This window comes from Acartia tonsa, chromosome 4 (assembly GCF_053477335.1).
Source record: "Acartia tonsa isolate MP-2025a chromosome 4, ASM5347733v1, whole genome shotgun sequence".
NCBI lineage: Eukaryota > Metazoa > Arthropoda > Copepoda > Calanoida > Acartiidae > Acartia > Acartia tonsa.
In genome coordinates, this window is record NC_137263.1 from 34,891,750 (window position 1) to 34,912,361 (window position 20,612).

Below are 20,612 nucleotides of genomic sequence, written 5' to 3' on the forward strand. Positions count from 1 at the left end.
TATTTGATGAATCATCAACATACACATTCTATAAACATTTTAAACCTACAGACTTATTTCAAATCAAACTTGAAAACCAAACTCTGCTAATAAAAACAATTAGCTGACTTGTATAAACGTCTATAATTGAAAGATTGAAAGAAAGGTTGTAGGTTGAAGAATTTTAGGAAGAAAGTGCAACAAAAAAATGTGGTTCATTGTTTCTAATTTTGTAGAAAATTATTTTTACTTAGTTTGATTAACTATACACCTAGCTTTACATCTATCTTTCTATCTATCAATCTATCTTTCTATCTATCAATCTATCTTTTGCTCAAATTGAAATAGTCCTATATTGTCTTGTTTTAGTCTTTGTATGGATAATACCATTCTTGTTTTGTAATGAGATAGCCCAGGGAGAGTGGGGACATTAAAATGTAATTATCAATGGTCCCCAAAGTTTTATTACCACTCTTACTTATTTGTTGGCTAAAAAACTATGGGTTCTTTTATCAAATCTTGATTGGTTTGTACAAACTTTCCACAATCTACAAAATAGGTGATTTTGTTTATCTTAATTAGGGGTGTAAATAAATTAACCCTTGTCTATAACTGAAAATCCCTGAGAAAACCTGTTTTTTTAACTGCGGTAAAGAACACCTAAATTTTTATGAAAATAGCCCATAATTCATATCATAGTTCAAAGTGCTTCAAAAGTGTAGTTTTAATTTACATTTTAGTTTTAAATACTGAGCAAAAACACACACTAAAACATCCTTGGATATACATAATGATATATTGATAAAATATATCTATTTATGCAAAACTAACATCTACGCCTCTTGAGGCCTCTTGGAACACTAGAGTTAGTGAGGGGGGTATTTTTTTTCTATTGTCGATTTCTTTTAATTACCCTTTTAGTTATAAACTTACCAGGATCTATGAGAAGCTACATTATAAAGGAGAACCAAATCGGTTCAGCGGTTAGCGAGATCCTTCGATACAGATAGACACAAACAGAGATCCTACTACTTTTATATAAGGATGAACGTATAAGTTTTAACGTGTTTTTTGCAAGATTGAAATAAAACACACACAAAATATGGAAGAAAATCTAAAGTATAGAAAGGGATGAATATAAAGCTACTTTTCAGACACTTACCTTGACTAAAAGGAAACTATATACTCATTATTTTGCTAATTTTCTCCCTTAATTTTACACTTAAACCTTTATAATTTAAGAATTTACTTTCTGGTTTTTAAAATTAGGAAAATCTTCCCTTCCCCATAAAATTAGTAAAGGGATAGATAAAAGTTAAAACAGTTTTTTAAAAAATATTTTGAAAAATTCTGTGCCAATTTTAAAATAAATGGTAATTCCAGGACGTTTTTCCTCCATTTTTTTACATATATTTTATAAGTCGTAATTATGTCACCTATAAAGTCAGAGGGGATGGGGGGGGGGGGAGAAAGGGTGATTACCAAAATTTTTAGTTTTATATTTTAACCCCCCCCCCCTCCCCCACAAAAAATAATAGATCTTGGACGTCCTTGTATATGGCATTTAATACGTCGACACAATAATATTTTTATGATTATGAAAGTACTTGGTGATTTAACCAATAATTCAGGGGTTGGTGCCTACCACTCTTGCCCAAGACATAAAAACAATGGATATAGAATACGTGGATATTGTGATAAGAAAGTTTTAGTCGTTAATTTAGGTTGTTGATTTAGACATCAGATTCTGGTCAATATGTTCCTCCATGGTCAAGGAGGGGGAACGGATAAATTTATGAGGAGGGTTGGTCATTCTATTAGCCAACTGGGAGAAACATTTCATCAGGGTATGTGAGAATCTCTCAGTATCCTCGTATTCTATATTTATTAGAAAAAAATAATTATAATCCAGAGTAGTTTTATAACTATTTTGAGAGAGGTTATCTGAACCCTCCCAAGTGAAATCGTCCCTAAAAAAATTACCCTTCATTTTTTTTACTTTTTCTTTTTTAAACTAAAATTGAAAATGAAAGTGGGGTCTACTTCTCCCCCCCCCCCCTTTAAGTGCCCCTAGATGCTTCTAGAGGGCGTATCAGCTAACGATATTTAAACTACCCTAAACATAATGAGTTGGTTAAACAAATATTTGATCTGGCTATCTCTAATTCTGTCTTAAAGGGTCCTGTGCTCGTCTTTATCAATTAGTAATATACAATACAAATATATTAGAGTTATTATTACTAGAATGATCATCAAACTTAATCTAATGCTGCTTTACAAAGTAAACAAGGATGACAACATTCATAAGCTTACTAACTCAGACTGTCGGACAAACGAATATTAACAAATTAAACACTTTTACTAATGAAGAAACGGATAATTTTGATGTAAAAAGAAGGATTGATTACTCTAAATATTTCTATTAACAAACCAATGTCATTGCTTTAATTTAGTCATTTGATGGTGATTAAAAGCATAACATTAACCTTATATGCATATAAATTTAGTAAAAACTAAAATCTAAGGATGCTTATAAGATTGCTCATTTTACAAAATCTAAAACACCTTACTCTTTAAAAAATCACCAGCCATTTCTAATTGATGTATTTAACAAAATATCATGTTATAAACTCTTACTTTTCAGAAGGATATTATTTTATAGAAATGAAAATTGACGTGGGTATAATATCTTTTATATTCTGTTTAATCATTGCTAGGTACGTAAATTTGATTTAATGGCAAAGCTTTTCTATAGGTGTAAAAGTGTTGTTATGTTGACAGTTTGTCTGTAATGGTGTTGTCAGATAGAAATTTTTACAAATAAATGTAATTTAATTGAAAAACCGTTTTATCAAAAAAATCATTATCCTTATTATAAGAGTACAGTGAGGGAAGAAGGGGTCATTGGACTGTAAATTTTGGATCTTTTGCAGTTCACGGTAAAATATTGCTGGTAACGCAATTTTCCAAAAATCTATAAATTTTAAAGGCTGCTAGCTGCCAAACGGCTGAACGTACAGATCATACCCGTACACCATTAAGAAGGTCAACAAATAATCTGGAATAGCCAAGATCCAATGATGCACAGGGAAAGCTTCACTGAAGAAAAAACGCGTCAAACGCATTTCTCTGCACTGCGAGATAGTTATGCATTATTGATTTATGGCTATTCCAAATTATTTTTAGGTTTTCTTATGCCGCTTTAAACAGTGTGCGGGCATGATCTGTACGTTCAGCTGTTTGGCAGCTAGCAGCCTTTAAAATTAATAGATTTTTGGAAAATTGCATTACCAGCAATATTTTACCGTGAACTGCAGTAGATTCTAAATTTTACTGGTACCCATTTTTTAAAATCACGTTATCTTTGTTTCGTTGACTCCAAAACTTTGGGCACTTTCTTTGAGTTTTGATTAGTTCGTTCCAAACCACAAAACTTTAAAAATCACTTTGTCTGTCCGTCTATTAGTCCGACCGAAACGCTATGGAAGAAATGTTACTATTCTGCTCCTATTTAAGATAAGTCTGCTGATGGTGCGAAGATACTACACCTATTATAGATCATCCAGTAAACAACTTACTTAATCCGCCAGACTGTCGGTTATTTTACCAAGAAAATTGTATATTGATAGATAGGTTTCGATCTTTTCTACTATTGATATTATTCTTCTCTTTATTTCTTTACTCCTTTTATGGCCACTTAACATTATCTAGTCTTGATTCTTTGGTTCTTCGCTACTTATGGATATTATCATCCTTGTTTTTAATATTTCTATGTTATTTTCACCTAAGGAAATTGTAAGGTTTCTTTCTTTTGATTATTACCAAAAAATAAAGAAGCCATTAATTCTATTTTGCACCAAAAAATTTTTTTAATTCAAAAGACACACACCTGTATATAACATTTATAGGAAAAGACACTTTTTTAGTTAATTTTGTACCATAAATGTTTTAACTTGATAATAAGGGACGAAAAAGGTTACATTCTCTTTAAACTTTAGCCGAACAGCCCAAATTGAATGTCTAGAAAAAAAATTTCATAAATAATATCGAGGACATCCAAGGGGTATAGTCCTTTCCACGACATATCTCCATAAGGAGCGATTCTTCGTATTTTTCACAGTAGCTTTTCTCCTATTTCTAGCCCCTGCGGGGGGCTCTAACCCTGCGGGGCCAATTACCTAACCCTGTGAGGCAATCACCTAACACAATATAACCTAACCTAACCTAAAATAACCTATAAAAAGCCATTTTAAAAATACGAAGAATCGCTCCTTATGGAGGGATGTCGTGGAAAGGACTATACCCCATCCAAGCTTATTTCTTTTTTTTTGAGGGGGGAGGAAATGTAAAATTTTTTATTAATTAAATTTATTTGTACTACGGTACCACAATAATTAAAATTTAAGGATGAAAAATTACCAATATATTCCGAATATTCAATTTTTGAAATCAACTTAAAATCTATCAACAATTAGATTTATCTCTTTAAAGGCATCTAATTTATTTTAATATGTAATTGTGCATCAAGGTTAATCGGCCACACATATTGAAAATTGACGCTCTTTTATGGAAGAAGTTTATGCATTCATTGGTAGGGTGCTTAAGTAGGTTGCTGTTTACTTGTGTAGTTATTCAATCAACTCATCTAAAAATAGAAATTGGTACAGAATCACACACCTAGGTCTAGAACCCCAATTGCTTATTACGCCTCATTACACACCTCTCTACTTTGGTTGAGGAGGGGTGTCAAATAACCTGAGTACTCCACTTCTATGTACTTATCATATCCAATCAAATGTATAGAAACTCAACTCATATGCCCGACTCTTAAAGTTTTACTTTTGTTTTCCTGTAAGAAATAAAGACAAATTACATGCAGTTTAGTGTAACCAATTATTGATACTTCAATTTTTAGTTTGTTTAGATTTTTCAATGACACGGACGCATATCATGAAATGGTTGTCTGTTATTTTCTTAATCCTAATCGAGGGGGGGGGGGGTTACACAAGACACACTCAAAAGCAAAGTTGTTCATTATTTAAATAAAATTTTACCGCCGTTTTCATAATATTTATTAATTTGATGTAGGTTGATTGTATGCAATATTTGGTTGATAAAGCATTTGGTCTTTCTATAATGGTTTTGCTGTTCGTTGTTATCGATGGGAGGTGGTGGGGTGGTGATAATATCCTCCAAAATTTACAAGATATAATAGATTTACTCTACCACCAATAACAAACTTACCCCTAATTGTCCCCCCCCCCCCCATTTTCATTTTAAATATCAAACTGCCCAAAAAATCGTGGAGGGATAATTAATTACCCCAATCGTGTAAATTTTACCACCAGGGTGAATTTTTTTGGGATTCAAAAAATAAAAGCTTGGACTTCCTCGCCCGTATATATTGATACAGTATGTAGCACATATAACATAAAAGGTTTATGCCTTAAATTTTATGATCATGACATAAATACTTGATTCTAGAATTAGAAGATAACGCTATTCTGAGAATAAAATTAACTGAACAAATTTTTAACAGAGTCTATTTTTTTGTCACTGAAATTATACTCATCTCGTATTAATATAAACAATTTTATGATATAATTAAACTTTTATATGATTCTTCTTATATTGTAATTAAAATTAAATTCATAAAGTACATAAACAAACAAACGTTGCTGTGTAAAAAATAGGTAATAACAAACTTAATTTACTAAAATGGTATTTTAAACTTTATAATCCCAACCCCCAAATAAACTTTTGTGTTGATATTATATCAAGAAAACTCTGTAGTCATATTGACATCTGCATAAATCTACATTAATCGACTATGACTTGTTATAAAGTATACTTAAAATCATTAAAATTAATTAATTATTACTTTTAAATAATTACTTTTAAACGAGAAGAATTATTTTCAAAGCACTGTGGTAAAACATTAATGCATAAAAAACATAAGCCGTATTTAGAATGAAAAATATAATTTCAAAAGATTTTTGGACTTTTTAATTTTTAAAATCAAATCTACAGTGTTTGACAAACAAACGGACGAAAGTACAAAAGTTAGGTAGTTGAATCCATTTTTATAGAAGCTGATATATACTCTATGATTACGGTTTTGACCCTCTAAAAAACGTAATCTACCATTCCACTTTCCCCTCTCTTGGTGATGATATAATCAACGCTGATATGATTTTTGTAATCTACCATTCCAATTTCGCCTCTCTTGGCAATGATATCATCAATGCCAATACAATTTTTGAAATGTACCATTCTACTTTCAAGAGAGGTGAAACTGGAATGGGGGTTTACACTTTTAACATCGACATAATTGAAATTATACATACTATTTTTAAATTATGTTAATCGTAGGAATATATAAAATACTATTCATAATTTAAAAAATTTTATGTAAAAAGAAAATGATAACTAGAATATACCATTACTATTATGTCGATATAAAAAAGGAAATCAATGTTTATGAATACGTTGATATGTAAACATAAATGTAACATTCCAGTTTCGCCTCTATTGAAAGTGGAATGATACATTTTAAAAATCGTATCGGCGTTGATGATATCATCACCAAGAGAGGGGAAAGTGGAATGGTAGATTACGTTTTTTAGAGGGTCAAAACCGTAATCATAGATTATATTTCTGCTTCTATAAAAATGGATTCAATTCCTAACTGTACAATGTAAAGATATGAACCTAAATAGTAAAGTAGTGTCTGTGTTTATTTCTTAATGAAGGCATCCAATAAGACTGCCACAAAAAAAACAATTGTTAATTATTTCAAGTACATAAAATCATTGAATAGTAACTAATATCTCTTTTCCTTGTTATCATAGTTTTACCAACAATGTGAATACTTGCAACTCTAGAATTAGCATTATATGAAAGAGACAGGATGTCTTTCTGTCTATTTGTTTGTCTGTATCTTGTAGTAGGAGGGAGGGAACATTGGAAATTAGAAAATGAAAACAAGAAGTTATTTTCTCAATTTCTTCATTAAAGGACTTGGGTTATTATATTCTTGATGGTTAGAAACCACTACCAAAACTTTTTCATAAAAAATCAGAAGGGATGATTTTATTTTTTCCTGTGGGGTGTTTATTTTACATTATTTTGTACCATAAAATTCCTAAAGAGCTAAAGATATATGCTATATTCTTTTAAAAATACGTCTTTGTGCATGATGTAATTGACATAATTCATGATGAAATATTTAAATATATATTTACATGCTGCGTTAAAATGACACACAGTTATCCTTGTTTATTGTCCATAATTTGTGTTTTCTGTTATGTACTTTATTTTACATTTAAACATGTTTAATGTTTGAAATAATTAGGTGTCAAAGTCATTAATTCCCATTGCAACAAATTAAGGAGATGTACATCCATATGTCAAGCTAATTACCTAACTTATGCCAAAGGCATTTTAAATATTTTAAATATATAAATTAAAAGTAAGTTATGTCTCTCCATTTTGCTTTCTAAATTTTTTTTCAGTATTAATGGTGAAATGACGTCCCTTGGAAGAGCCGTATGTGCAGGTAATAAAAAAATATTTTTTATATGTAATCTGTTAATAAATTAAGTAACCTAACTTTTTTACAAGTATTTGCACTTTTTTATACCTTTCGTCATCTATCTCTCTCTTCTTTTTCCTTCTTTTGAATTTATTCTTCATTTATAATATTATTCATCTTTAACGTATTCAAAAGCTATTATTGAAAATCTTTTTTTATTGATTTAAGAGTTATTAGTTTCTGTCGAATTACATACTTGATTTAGATTCAAGAATTTTTTAAATGTCGTCTTTTATACTAGAATTACTATTTCTTTTTACAAAGCACTTTCATTTGTCTAATACAACATGAATTGAGGAACAATCTAACCTAAGGAGAACACAAGCAGTAGGGCATATATCTCCCTCAAACACACCGTTATACCCATATATTTAGGTGGTATTGGTCTAGTAGCAGGTGCAGGTGTGGGTGTTGGTCTGGGTGCTCTACTATTCTCATATCCTGGAGGCAACATAAACATTTATTTAATAGTGCAGCAACATTACAATTATGGGATGTCTGTATTTTACCAATAGTGACCATAATGAAAAAAAAACCGCTACTGTGGCTCAACACGTAGCGCATCCGCCTGATGTCGGGATAGTGATAGTTTCGATTCTTGGCTTGGCACCACATCATTACTAAAGACATTAAAAATGGTTCCTACTGCTACTATGTTAGGTGTGCGACATTAATAGTTAGAGTACGGGGATTTGTCTCCTAGTTATTCTGGGTTGTTGGAATCAAAAATATTCTTACATTTTTATTTATGAGCTACTTTACGACATAATCATAATTCCTTAGTTTAAACTATTTAACAACAAAATCTTAATAAATTATAAATAATAATTTAAAGCCATTTATTCTAATATTCCTAGTCAAAGAACCATGGACAAAAAGCACAGTTGGACTTACTTAAAAAGAATATAGAGTAGCACTACCTTATATATAAACGTGATCGTTTTTAGATAAAACCAATACATAGAAACTTTTCCAAAAACATTTTATATAAGTAACAACTTTTTGGAATTCCAATTTCAATATTTTCCTTCCTAGAAAACAGACCATTAGTTGAATAGAATAAAATAAGGGTTTTTATCATACAGATAGATATTAGGAAAGCTCCAAAGTAAGGAAAAATTAAATTTTAATTCTCAAAATCAAGTACTTAAATATCATGACGAAGCCCAATCTGTTTTACTTTTGAGTCGATTTTGATTTCTGTGACCTCATATAGATTGTAGAAGTCGATCGTAGAAATTTTTTTGACTCAAAAGTAATACTGATAGGGCTTCGTCCAATACCATTTGTTTAAATTTTCTTTTCATTACACCTAAAAAAAAACACCTTCCTGAGAAAGAACTTTTAGAGGATTGCCCTTCCCTTTTTTTACCCCTTACTTATACGTACAATAAAGTCTTAAATCCTTTTTAGTAGCGAAGCTACTCTATAATTCGAAATGTCCGTCCGTCTGTCCGTCCGTCTGTCCGTCTGAGACAAAGTGGGGGAAACATGATTTTCTCGGCTCCTATAAAAGATAGACAGCTGAAATTTTTAGTGAAGATTCTTATAACATATGCCCATCTAATCTATACATTGTTTTGTCCATCTGTTTGTTATTTGGGGTGCTAGATCGATTCCTAGATTTTTTATGTTTACATAATTTTCTCAACTCCTTTTTAAGATAATAGACTGAAATTTTCAGGGATTGCTTAAATTTACATTCTAAATATTTGTCTTAAGTTTTATTGCGATTTTTTCATTTATGAGGGTGCTAGATCGATTCCTAGATTTTTTGGTTTTCTATAGTTTTCTCGATTACTATTCAGGATTTTCGGCTGAAATTATCAGGGATTGAATATGCTCATATTCTACATAATTTTTATCAAGATTCATTAAGATTTGTCTATAAATTGCGGTGCTAGATCGATTCCTAGATTTTAAAATTTTTGTGATTTTTAAGGTAGGGTGATTTTTAAGTCTTCCTAATTTTCCTATTTTATCAAGATTACTGTTTATTGTATGACACTTCTTTATAGTAATTTTCCCCGATATTAATTCATAATTTTTGAGCTTCGCTACTTATGGATGTTGTCATCCTTGTTAAATTGTATTCTTTATTACAGCGCACATTGGGGCAAATCAACCAAAAAGGGGATTTAATTATTTAGTACCCTTAAAATTCATCTCACAAAAATTTCATTTTATACTTTTTTGTAGGTAATTTAACAACAAACAAATTTGCTTTTATGTTTTTTTCTGTCATTTGAAAGGAACATGGAGATAAAGGTCATTTTATGGAGGTAGATAGAAAATTACCAGATTAACCCCTCCCGAAAATAGCCCCCCCCCCTACCCTATCCATCTATCTATCCATCAATCTATCCATCTATCTATCCATATATCTATCCATCTGTCTATCCATCTATCTATCCATCTATCTATCCATCTATCTATCCATCTATCCATCTATCTATCCATCTATCTATCCATCTATCTATCCATCTATCTATCCATATATCTATCCATCTGTCTATCCATCTATCTATCCATCTATCTATCCATCTATCTATCCATCTATCTATCCATCTATCTATCCATCTATCTATCCATCTATCTATTCATCTATCTATCCATCTATCTATCCATCTATCTATCCATCTATCTATCCATCTATCTATCCATCTATCTATCCATCTATCTATCCATCTATCTATCCATCTATCTATCCATCTATCTATCCATCTATCTATCCATCTATCTATCCATCTATCTATCCATCTATCTATCCATCTATCTATCCATCTATCTATCCATCTATATATCGATCCATCTATCCATCTGTCTATCCATTTACTTAACCATTTATCTATCCATATATCTATTCATCTACAAATCCATCTATCTATCCATCAACTATCTTGAATTTTGTGTTTAAATCGTCTAATTAGGGGTTTTGGTTATCAGAGCAATATGAGAATTTTTTAGTAGCGCAGCTACCCTATCACTAGCTTTTTGGGCACTTAAAAGTGTAACTATGTCAATTGTAGTCCGATTTTAGTGTTCAAAGTGTCAAATTTGGGGTCATGTAATTCATTTCAGTAGGAGGGGAGGGGATGGTGTAAAGGGGGTGGATGGGGATCCTTATTTTAGCAAGCTACAAGTTTCACTTTATTTTTATGTTTAATAAATCCATTATAAATGTGGGCATGATTAACATAAATTTTTATTAACTAATATCTATATTTATAATGATATTATGATTCTTGTTTACTGTTCATATGAATACTAGCAGCTTCGCTCCTAGCCTCTAGGGGATTTGCCCCAAGAGGTAATTAAACAAGGATGACAACATCCATGAAAGAAGCGAAGCTCTGAAATGGAAGGACAAACAAACATTAACACTTGTGAAGTGTCAGAACTGAATATTAATGCATGTCTATACAAAATTGTAATTAAAACTGATTAAATACATGTTACTGTTTAAGGACATACTGACGTTTTTAGGACTTGATTATAGAGTTGCTTCGCTTATAACATTACACCTTATTGAAATAGGAATCAGAATTCAAAAAATCAGATGAATAGGATATTTGTAACATTGAAAACCATTATTTGTTGTCAAAAAAGTAAAAATCAGCTTGTTATAAATGGATGTACGGACTTTCTGGTAACGATTATAGAGTTGCTGTGCTTTCTAAGTCGTACCTAACTGTTGTAGAAATCAGCATGAAAAGTTTGAGATCGATAGGACAGTTCTAGACTGTTTAAGTTAAGTAAAAGAGCTATCTGTACCAGACGTACGGACGGACCGACCCTAATTATAGAAATATGAAAAAATTGAGGAGGATTTTTATTTTTGAAAAAGAGCTTTAAACAACCACAGGACCAGTAGATATATTACCTGAAGAGTAGAATTCAATCTGTTTAGTGGTTAGCGAGATCTTAAGAGATGGGCGGACAGACAAACAGACATCAAGATACTTTGTATTATATATTAACACCTAGGGATCTAAGGAACAAAACAATAACCGATTAATATGTACATCCCCAATATTGATACATATTTAATAAATTATATTACAAAATTATTTGTCTGTAGATGATAATTAGTGGTTGAAAAGTTTTGACACTTATCTTAATGAACCAACCAATAAAAAATCAATTAAATTTCCTGAAGTTCTTATGCTAACGAATATAAAAACGTTATTATAAAACTTTGAAGGTTGGGGACTAGTGTAATTAACAGTCCCCTCCCTTTCTAAATAAAACTGCTGACATTAAACATGAATACCATGTAACTACATAATTTAAAAACAAAGCATTACCAATAGACAGACAGATAGACTACTTGCTAATTCCAATTTAGAATGATTATAAGAACCTCACGTTATTTGCATATTTACTTTACCTTTCCGCAGTGAGGTAGGGGACATTGGGCTGTTTATAACACTAGTCCCAAAAGTTTTACAGTTGTGTGTTCAAACGTTTTAACTACTAACTTTAATCTACACAAGGGGTAATTTTGTGTATTATCATTGGGGATGTACAACAATTTATTGACCTTTGTCTTATCCCTTTAGATCCCTGATATATGTAATAATCTATAGAAACGATTATTTAGTTACATTAAAACATCAAACATAAAGAAGTTTAGATTTAGGTTTAGCCCCCCCCCCCCCCTCTCCTTCCCATCATTTAGTGGAATAGAACTTGAAAATACTTATTATTAACTTTAATTCTAAGTCAGAATAAATATTTCCCAATATGTCTATGTTTTTGTGTCTTTTATTTATTTGAATTATATCTTAAGTTTTGACTTTAAAAGTGCATTTAAACGCTTTTTCTTACAAACTTTTCGTGCACTTACGTTCAGAAACGGACTGAAAACTCCTACGGGGGCGCAGGGGGGTAAGTGAAACCAGTACTGGCGATTAAAATATGTCTTTGGGTAATCAAATATCGTTTTTTTAGCCGGCGACACCCGGCGAAAACATGTTTCCTCTTACTGTGATCTTAAAAGTTGATTAAAAAACAAACAAAAAAAAACTAAAATCTTGACTTCAACTAGAATTATTTAGGACTAATTTCTTTAATTTGTGTTTTTTTCTTTTATAGTGTCAAAATATATGTAATGCATGACTCATCAAAATTTATTTTGTCTAATTACGTTAATTCTAAGAGATTTTATAATACTTTTAAAATTGTTGGTGAAACACAAAAAAGTATGCCTTTTTCTGTAAGAAAATTTTTGCATTTCTTGACTTCCATGCATTAGAATGCTTACTTGAAAAGCGTATTTTTACGATTCCTTTGAAATCTGATGTACATTGGGTATGATAATACTCATAGAATGTTTAAAACTTGATTTGGGGGTGGTGAATTGATGCCCCTTCTTGCCCCTATGTGCAGCGGCTTGCACATCTACAGGGTGTTTCAATAGAAATGTCTTTTTAAAAATCTTAATTATGCATAGAAAATAAAACAATTATACAAAAGGCTTTATATATCTGGAAAACCTATTCTGGGACATTTATGTTTCATATATTTAAATAAGATTTTTTCAGCAAATTATGCCTTAAAAACCGGTTTTTCCAAAGGCCTTTTTTAAAAAAAGATTTACGGATTTAAAGATTGTGGAAAAAATGCGCACGTTTTTTAAAATTCAAATTGCGCGTTTTGTATTCATAGTAGAAAAACGTTATGCATGCCGTTAGAATCGTCATAAACTCTAGTTTTTGGATATATAAAAACCATTCCAGTGCTACGTATAGTATAGGAGCTACGTGGTAAAATGTCTTAACTTATTTAAAACTTTTCAATCTTTCTCACATTTTTCAACGTAGCTACAAATAGCAAATAGCACAAAAATAGTACATATATTACCAAAAACTAGAGTTTATGACGATTCTAACGGCATGCAAAACGTTTTTCTACTATTAATACAAGACGCGCAATTTGAATTTTAAAGACGTGCGCATTTTATCAGTAAAGGGGGAGTGTGAAATACAGAATATTACTTTTTTAATGGGGTATAACTATTTTTTTTAACTTTCCGCATGCCCTTGCTTGCATTGTGACTAGTTTATCAAGTCACCCTGTGTAAATTTCTGATTTGAGCTATGAATAAAATGTTTATGGTACGTGAAACAGGAACAGGAGGAGGCGGAGCTGGACTCTGGTTTGGACGCCGTAGGAGGCGAAGAGATGTCGGCCAATAATATATCATTTAATAAATGAATAAACTTAAATTTATTTAAATTATATCAAGTTAAACTTTGTAAACATAAACCCACTTATATCAATACTAGTAAAGAAGGTGTATCAACTTTTTTTTTATAGCTAGCCGGTTCTTTTAGTAAGTAGTAGATGTAAAATTTTTCATAGAATTCAGATATGCAATCGGTTTTTTTGTAGACCTCTTATTTTTTAAGTAAATTAAGTTTTTTAAAAAAATAATTAAGTCGGTTTTAAGGTACTAAAACGCAACAAAATAAAAGAAGAAAATGGCCAGTAAGAACAAAAATAGTCAGATCTTTAATTTGACACCTTACTTTTAAAATTCTGTTGAGTAATTATTGAAAAAATCTATTTTTTTAACCTCGGTTTAATAAAAACTTTAGACCTAAATATTTTCTCAAACAGACATAAAAAACATGGGTTCATATATACCTTTAGAATCAGAAAAATATTACGAATCCATTGTAAGCAAAATTGAAAAAAAGTAAAAAAATAAAAAAATAGCCAATTGTATTTTTTGTTCTGGCAACACTATCGTCTTCCCTTTTTTACCCCCTCTTTACCCCCTCTATACCCCCTTCCTATTTTTATACTCAATTCAAAAGTTAAGACGTTGCCTGTACAATATAATATGATATTTTCATATAATTCCTTTTATTGTAGTTTATATACTATATTGTAAACTTTTTTTTTCAATTTTGCTTACAATGGATTCGTAATATTTTTCTGATTCTAAAGGTATATATGAACCCATATTTTTTTACTTGTGAAATGATAAAATTGAGTTCAAAGTTTTTATTCTCGTGGGTTTAAAAAAATCGATTTTTTCAATAATTACCTGACAGAATTGAAAAAGTAAGGTGTCAAATTAAAGATCTTACTATTTTTGTTCATAATGGCCATTTTCTTTCTTTTTTTTGTTGCATTTTAGTACCTTAAAATCGACTTAATTTTTTTTTTTTAAACTTAAATTACTTAAAAAATAAGAGGTCTACAAAAAAAACCGATTGCATATCTGAATTCTATGAAAAATTTTACATCTACTACTTACTAAAAGGACCGGCTAGCTATAAAAAAAAAAAGTTGATACAACTTCTTTCAAATTTAAACTTCTCAAAGCAATTTGATACTTTTATTTTTATTTTTAATGTCAATTTATTTGCATGTAAGCTATTCATTTTATACTTTTATTTTATTAATAAATTTACTCAATTGTTAATGGATCTTATTTAAATTTTAACATTATCCTTATAACAGTCCGCCTGTGTGTCTGCTTGTAAGACTTTCCTAAACTGCCGAATCAGTGTGCTTATCCTTCACAGTGAAGCTTCATATAGAGTCAGGGAAGGTTTAAAACCTTTTTTTAGGAGGGTTCTACTGACTTACCATTAAATATCTGCCTTAGAAATTTTCTTACATTTTCTTAACTATTAAATGAATGTAAACCAACATATTAGTTGAAGAAATGCTGCGCGGAAGAAAAAATATACGCGCGTAGGTTAAACTACGTAACTCGCGCGCAAATACTTGGAGATCAATCCTTAAAATGTCAGCAAAATATTTGTTGTTAACAAGAAATTTTATAGACCAGTCTTACATTAGAGCTTTTTAAAGGAGATGATTCTTATAAAGCTATTCATTACATCGACATACAGGGTGCGCCACATAAAACCGGACTTTTTCTAAATTGTAAACAAATTAACATAAAATCGTCAATTTTAAAGATTTTATTAAATTTTAAAAAATGGGAAGCAAACTAGGTATATGACTATTAGATCAATGAATAAAATCGCCGCCAGCATCAATCACCGCCTCTACCCGCCTCCTCAACCGCCGACAGTCCCAGGTCAAAATGTACCTGTCCAAGCTAGCGAAGTTCTGCTTGATAGTGGCAATGAGGAAGGTCTTTGTGGTATGAGCACGTCTATTGGTGCATGCTTCAAAGTAGCTCCAGGCCCAAAAGTCCATTGAGTTAAGATCGGGCTGCTGGGAGGCCATATTTCCTTAGGATTTTGAGTAACCGCAGGATCCAAATTCACCCAACTTTCAAGCTACCCTTTGGCATGGAGGCCTTTATTTGGACCACAGTTGAGCTAGGACGACGTTCTATACCTTTTTAGAAATGGCATGAAGATTCAGCTAGGGTTGTCAGCGCAATCCATAGTCTAAAATGAGTTTTTAAGTTCCATATGGGTCTTTAACGTCGAGAACCGAGAAATTTTCACTATTTTACACGATTTTTGACGTTTTTGATATCTCCAAATCTGCCACGTTTCACTTTGCCGGAGTACTACGGCCAAGCCATTTTAGATAGAGAGCTCTAGTCTTTTCTAGTGTCTTACTTATGTATCTAACAGTATCCCCAGCAAGTTGCATAACTCTATTTCATCTACAGCTGGTCTGAGGTCCGATTTAGTGGGCCCTAGTCGAGAATCCAGATTATATCACCAGCGCATTTCGAATCTGCCTTGTTGAACTTAAGCGCGGCCAGCTCGGAGTACGAGCCCCTCTTCGTCCAAAGATTTTTTTGTGCTTAAAGGTCATTACCTAAGCTTTTTATAGTGGGGTCAAACGTCCTGATTGGTCAAGTAGTTTTGACGCTATGACCGTTTAAAAAAAGTCCGGTTTTATGTGGCGCACCCTGTAAGTATTTGGTAATCTAGCTAATGTCAATATAGCCACTTTATTCCATGCCATTTATGTCGAGCAGAACTATTAAAATTGTATTTTAGAGTGACTAATTCTATTATAAACGATGTAAGAGTTATGTAAATCTGTGCTTTTGTTTGTTCCCTAAGATCTCACTAACTCACTAACAACTTGAACGATTAAGTTTAGGAAAGCTTTAAAAGAGTGAGCAAATTTTTGTCAACTTTGGAGGATAATGTTTTAAGGCCCCAACTCTGGTAAGTGACAAGAATAGGAGAGTTTTGAGAAAAAAGTGAAAAATCTGGTTTTCAGTCGTGTCAAATTTCTCCTCAAACCAGGACAGAGCACCCTCTCTAGTCTACTAAACAAATATACTCACATCTTCAAAGCTCAACTTTTTACTCAACATTTGATTTGAATACAATTCCTTTTCTAGCAAGTGTTTTTTTAGCTTCTTTGTTATCAGTGTAAAACTTTTTGGGAGTTTGAAGTTATTCAGTTTCTTGAAAGAAAATGAAGGTTAGTACTTTAAATATTACTATTTACAAGGACATCTAGTTGAAAGCTTTTTGGAAATAAATTATATTTTACTCCGCACCCCAGCCCTCCACTCCCTCAAAATTTGGTCACAAACAACATAATCTCTGAACTCCCAAAATATCTGTTTTAGCCTCCAAACTCCCAAATAATTAGAGGGAGAAGGGGAATTACCCCCATCATGTAACTTTAACCCTGGGATAAAATTTTTGAGGGTGGAAAAAAAAAAGAGGGAGTGGGTTGTACCACCAGAAATTATTCATCAATATCTCATTCTTCATTAAGTACAAAAATATATTTAGATTTTTTAAAAACTATTCAAGGTTATTTGTTGGCTGGTTGTAGCGGGCACTCTGGCAACCTTGCTGGAGGCTGCTCCAGTTCCAGATCCTTCTGAAAGCCAGGTATAGACACAAATATACAAACCTTATAAATTGTAAGATATTATTGCCTTGTGGATGATAGATAAATAGGTAATGATAGGTAATTTAGATAGTTTAATAAGCATGGAAATAGATATTTATCGCATCGAATTATTGACAGTTTTCCATAGATATTAAAATAAGAATTTATATAAATAAAACCTAGTTTTGTTACAAAACTGGTATTAATATTATGAATTCCATTTTAATATTCGTAGAAAACTAGCTATGATACGATACGAAACATAATTTTTCAGTATGGCTAGGAACCAGTCCTAATCCAGCGGATATTGATCGGTTTCGAAGCCATACCGGAAATATATTTCTGCTGTTGTTCTAGTCAAGAAATGGAGAGGGACGTGTGTTGGTGATACCTAATTGTGATTCCATACTGAGAAAAAGTCTTCCTGAATGTCAGGTATTATCTATTAATATTAATACGCCTCTAGAGACCTCTACGGACACTTGAGGTGGTGGGAGGAGGGAGAGTGATCGACCCCGCACTTTTATATTTAAGAGTAAAAAACTGAATCATGGGGGGGGGGGATTTTTATAGGAGCGATTTCCTTCTGTAGGGTGCAATGTGTATCCTATTATAGGATAAGGTATTAAAATAGCCTGAAAACTTTTCCAAGACTTAAACTAAAAAAAATATACCATTTACCAGTCAGGAAGCTATGTCAAGCTTCACTAAATTGGAGGATTTACTTAATTGGTTTATTGGAAGCTTTTTATAATGCCTAAAAAAATGACGTCATACTGGCCTACCATTGGTCAATTAAAATGTATACTGGTAATTTAGTCTGTGTATTGGCCTATAATTGGTCATTTGTATTATATACGTCATTTTTTTAAAGGCATTATATAGAGCTTCGGTTTAGTGGTTAGAAAGTTTGGACAGAAAAAAACCTTTTCTGCTTTACATAATTCGATAGGGTAAAGATCTTCAATAACATCAAAATATAAACTTAAAACATATGAAGATTTTATAATGTCAAAATTTGCTAATTAATTTCAATTATCTAGATTATCTGTAAAATTTTGTAATTATAACATGGTTGTGCAAAGATTAATGAAGCAAATATGCAAATTAACATTGTTTAGCATGATTTAAGTCCCGCAGCCGCTAAAACCCATGGGGTATAAATATTTATCCGCATTTTAGTTATTCTATTAGTCACTAAGTCCATCGGACTCTCATTAAAGTAAAAGAGCAGAGGAGGCTCGAGCTATATATAACTCTACCCACGGGGTGGGGACCCTGCCCGATTTTGTAGTGTGTCTTTGAAATTAACCAATAGCGTCAGAAATATAAACAAAAGTATCTACAAAAGAACAGAAATCAATTTGCTAGCAGACGAAAAAGTTCTCCACGGCTTGGGCCAGGTAGATTATACAACTACACTTTTCATTTATTGGTCTGTCTGTAATGCTCTATAGGAAATTAAATTTCTATACAGGAAATGTTTTCTTATATGCTAAAATTAAGTAAGGATGGATGGATTTTCTTATAAGACCACTGAGCTTATTCTCTATAACTCAAATTTTTCGTCTGCCCGTCCATTAATTAGGAAATGTGAATTTTTCAGATAATAACAGACAGATTTCTAAAATTTTGAATAATAATGGACAAATGACCATACACTCTTTAACTCACTTTGACGTCCATTCTGTTTGGCTGTTATTATTATAGTAAATTGTTTTATATTTATAAGCTTTACTATTTAAGTATGCTTCCTTCGTAGAAAATTTTCCAATACAGTATTTATTAACTCTGCGACTGTCAAGCATTACAATTATTTTCAACATTAAAAGTAATTAAAATAAAGAACTTATATTCATTTTGTACTACGTAACTAATTAACTCTTTGAAGATTCTTTTTATAAAATAAAAGAGATAGTCTTCTTTTGTGTAGCTATCTCTCTTTAAATTAACTTCAAAAATGGTAAAACATACCTGTTAAATCAAAGGATTTTGTGGTTATACAGTAAAATTTTAGACTTATGCTACCTTTTTTTCTAAAACAACCACTCCTGTTTTAGACAATAACGTATGGAAGACATGGAGAGATTTATGGAGAAATTTCTGTTGATGTTGGATCAGCATTTATTGAGGTAACTAAATAGTTACAGAGTAGCTGCGCTCACACACAAATTTGACAACTAAGATTAAACCCATTTTTTTAGCCCCGAGATGCCGAAGGCACGGGCTAAAAAAACTGGATGTAATACGATGCTAGACATAGTTTTTTCGTATGGATGAGAACCGGTTCCTATCCACCGGATTCGAATAAATACGAGAAAAACTATTAAGATGGCATACTTTTGAATCAATGAAAAGTTATCATAATTTTATTCTGCTTTATATTTTACAATGCCTATTATACTGTGTGTTAGACTTTGAAAATACTACAAATAATTACTTTTCAATGGTTTGCAAATTTAAAACAAAATAGTTTTTTTTAAAGACATCTTGTGATACTGATACTTGATAACAAGTTAAAAGAATTCATGATTTTTAAGTATATTTATTTGGTGTTCTTAATCTTTTAACAACTTTCCATAATTTTTAAAAAGAAGATTTTTTTTGTTTCTTCCACCCAATATATTGCTAGTCTTCAATGCTGTGCTTCTCTTAGACACAATTGTCATTTTTTTTGTAAATCTCTTGACGTCAGGAATTGGTAGGTACACTAGGCGTTTCCCTCAGGTATAAAAGTGCCCAGCGAGCACAACTAACCCACTCCTGTTTTTTTTTTTAAATACATTAAATATAGGCTGGAGGGGCTTGTTCTTTCTTTAATCCTTAACCCTGCAAGGGGCCATAACCCTAGGAGGCCTATACCTGTGGTGTCCTAATTCTGTACTCAATACAACCTAACCTAAAGAAAAACACTATCACAAAAAAACTTCCCCTCCACTTGTTTTCAATTTGTTTAAAATTAAGTGAAGGAGGGGGGGTGTTGGCTTTGCTCAACTGGGCACTTTTATTGAAACCACTGTATAATCTGTATGTATATTTTCTATTTTTAGATCAAAGAACCCAATAAGAAGAAAAAGAACAGACAAGAAGAAAGCAACAACGACTCTGTTTAACTTCTACAGAAAAACTTCTTTTGTTTGTCTTTTTCTTTAATAAAAAAAGTATATAATAGATTTGTTTTTTCTTTTTTTATTTGTTATTATTTGCACCTTATCTGTTTAAAAGAATT

General features: G+C 31.5%; 2 long non-coding RNA genes across 2 annotated transcripts; both read left to right on the forward strand.

Annotated features, from left to right (window-relative positions):
- The first annotated feature begins 2,621 nt into the window (after positions 1-2,621).
- LOC145318311 (uncharacterized) lies at positions 2,622-8,021 on the forward strand. Its single transcript, XR_013879303.1, has 3 exons — positions 2,622-2,696; positions 7,494-7,537; positions 7,949-8,021. It is a non-coding gene; the product is annotated as an uncharacterized LOC145318311 (long non-coding RNA).
- An 8,714-nt stretch (positions 8,022-16,735) lies between these two features.
- On the forward strand, positions 16,736-20,554 carry LOC145316943 (uncharacterized). The gene is made up of 5 exons (XR_013878771.1): positions 16,736-16,960; positions 17,302-17,382; positions 17,741-17,818; positions 19,444-19,515; positions 20,434-20,554. It is a non-coding gene; the product is annotated as an uncharacterized LOC145316943 (long non-coding RNA).
- The last annotated feature ends 58 nt before the right edge of the window (positions 20,555-20,612 follow it).